Raw genomic sequence first — 3,047 nt, 5'->3', positions numbered from 1 at the left:
GCTCTCTTCCCCCCTGCATCTTTTCATGGTATCAGAGCCTGGTTCGTGCTAAGGGCTGAGCTGCAAGCAAGAGAACCACAGGAAGCGGTACGAGGGTAAGAGCTTCAACTACTCTTCCCTATTGTGTTGGTGACTACACCCTTGTCGGGAGCTCTACGGGAGGCACCGGCAAACGATCTCCGATTGAGGAGCTTTCTTCGCGGGAGTGAAGCTATAGGGCAACTATCAATGTGAACGCCATGTGTTCCCCACCCTCTGGTGCAATTTTGGTGCTATTTGGTTCAGTGAAGGCCCCTCATGCAATGTGTTTTGTGTTTGACTATGTGCGGGCGGTTTTTCAATGATTGCATATGATATGGGTGATGTATTGAAGCAAGGTGGACATACAAATGTTCATTGCAGTGTACTTGATGCCTACCTCTCATGGCTTGGTGCTGGGGTGCTCGTGCAGGTCGTAGGAAGTCCGAGAAAGCCCGTGCACTAGCGAACACTTGCTTATTGTGCTTGTATAGCACTTTCATTTACACCTATGGGCTCATGTATTGTGGTCCCTTGTGCTGTGCGTTGGCCTATTATAGCCGAAATTTTTTCTTTAGAGGGCGCTATCCTTCTTTCCACTCTTCTTTTTACCTCTTTTTGCATATGACAGTCCATGATGTCGTAGATTGACTGAATTGACTGGCATACTTCCCCCCTACCTGCTCTAAGTCATCTTGACTTGTTGTTTGTCAAGGCGTGTGCGTGCATGGGTGGTGGCTTAACTCTCCTCTCTCTCTCTCTCTCTCTCTCTCTCTCTCTCTCTTTCTTAACTTTCTATCTCCCTCTCTCTCTCATTTCTCTCTCTCTCTCTCTCTCTCTCTCTCTCTCTCTCTCTCTTTTGAGAAAATGAGGTGGGCTGGTTCCCATTACATTACTTGAAAAGCCCAAAGGCAATTACAAAATAAACGGCTTAAAAAGCCAATAAACGGCCCGAAGGCCAAGATTACAAGAGCAGAGGTGAAAAAACCCCTCAAGATAAACATGAAGCGCATAACTAAGGGGAAAAACCTCTGTCAGACCAGAGGGGAGATGTGGGCAGGGATCCAAACCTACAGCATGCGACGAGCGGTGGGGGGCATCTGAAGTAGAGGCCAGATTGCAGAAGGACTCCAGCAGCAGTGCCAAAACCTAAGGCTAAAGCCTTGCCAACATGAAGAGAGGAAAAGCTACCCCAATAAGCCGAAAACGCCTGGCCTGCAAATCTTGTAATCAGAGAGCAACAGACTCTATGCACCCTCGGCAGCAATCATCGAGGCCGTGCAGCAGAAGATCTGACAAGAAGCACCGCAGAGTCGGCAGGAGAAAGCTCTAAGCATCCTCGCAGATAACCACGAGGCCATGCTCAGCAGATATGGCAAGAAGCACCTGGAGAGACGAAAGGAGAAAGCTCGAAGCACCCCTGCAGAAAACAACGAGGCCATGCTCAGCAGATCTGACAAAAAGCACCTGGAAAGGAGCGCAGAAAATATGGCAGATGACACAAGAGAGGGCCAAAGGCTGCAAAATCAGCCCACACCACCCACAAAAGCCCTACACCAAGCATATCAAGCAAAAACAAGCAAAAGACACAAGCAAACAAACCCGAAACCCCCAAACAAGCACACACGCACACCCGCACACACACAAGGCATCCAGACAACAACAACACACACACACACACACACAAACACACAAACACATACACACACACACACACATGGGGGCACGGGGGTAGGGCCTAGGCGGGAGGCAAGGGCCAAAAAAACAGCGCACGCATGCAGGGGCAAACCCTACTGCGCGTGCGCGCTGCGCTGCAGGGCAAAGCCTGCTGCGCAACGCGAAGCAGGAACCCGATTCCCTTTCGATGCACGGCGCGCATTGCGCCCTTGACACAGGACTGCCCCATCTCTTAGGATCGACTAACCCATGTCCAATTGCTGTTCACATGGAACCTTTCTCCACTTCGGTCTTCAAAGTTCTCATTTGAATATTTGCTACTACCACCAAGATCTGCACTGGGGGCCGTTTCACTCGGGCTCGCGCTCGGAGCTGCGCCACGACCCCCACGCCCTCCTACTCATCGGGGCCTCGCACTCGCCCCGATGGCCGGGTATAGGTCGTGCGCTTCAGCGCCATCCATTTTCGGGGCTAGTTGATTCGGCAGGTGAGTTGTTACACACTCCTTAGCGGATTTCGACTTCCATGACCACCGTCCTGCTATCTTAATCAATCAACACCCTTTGTGGGATCTAGGTTAGCGCGCAATTCGGCACCGTAACCCGGCTTTCGGTTCATCCCGCATCGCCAGTTCTGCTTACCAAAAATGGCCCACTTGGAGCTCCCATTCCGCACCGGGGTTCAACAGAGCAACCCCGGCCGCTTACCTATTTAAAGTTTGAGAATAGGTCGAGGGTGTTTCACCCCCGATGCCTCTAATCATTCGCTTTACCCGATAAAACTGCGACGAGCTCCAGCTATCCTGAGGGAAACTTCGGAGGGAACCAGCTACTAGATGGTTCGATTAGTCTTTCGCCCCTATACCCAAGTCTGACGAACGATTTGCACATCAGTATTGCTACGAGCCTCCACCAGAGTTTCCTCTGGCTTCGCCCTGCTCAGGCATAGTTCACCATCTTTCAGGTCCCAGCAGGTACGCTCCCACTCAAACCTTTCACAGAAGATCACGGTCGGTCGATGGTGCACCCCGCGAGGGGGATCCCACCTGTCAGGTTACTTGCGCCTCCGTGGGTTTGCCACCCATCGGCTCGCGTACATGTTAGACTCCTTGGTCCGTGTTTCAAGACGGGTCGGATGGAAAGCCCAGAGCCCCAGCGTCTCGAGCGCGCAGGTGCACGAGCCCCGCCCGAAGGCACGCGCTTCGTTCCTCGGTCGGCACGACGGCATCGGCGGGCCAACAACAGCCCGCTCTTGTCCTGCCGCGCCAGCCCACGCTGACCAGCGCCCCGCGTCGAGCGGCGTACCAGCTCGCGCCGTTCCGCATCCGACCCTACCCTCCACATCTTGAGACT

General features: G+C 53.1%; 1 pseudogene; it reads right to left on the bottom strand.

Moving 5' to 3' along the window:
• Positions 1 to 1,780: 1,780 nt before the first annotated feature.
• On the bottom strand, positions 1,781 to 2,808 carry LOC147615061 (25S ribosomal RNA; annotated as a pseudogene).
• Between the last annotated feature and the right edge of the window lie 239 nt (positions 2,809 to 3,047).

This window comes from Cibotium barometz, chromosome 41 (genome assembly GCF_041138505.1).
Source record: "Cibotium barometz isolate CiBa-2024 chromosome 41, ASM4113850v1, whole genome shotgun sequence".
In the NCBI taxonomy this organism is placed as follows: Eukaryota; Viridiplantae; Streptophyta; class Polypodiopsida; order Cyatheales; family Cibotiaceae; genus Cibotium; species Cibotium barometz.
The sequence above is the reverse complement of the archived record's forward strand: the minus strand, read 5'-3'. Positions and strand labels throughout refer to the sequence as shown.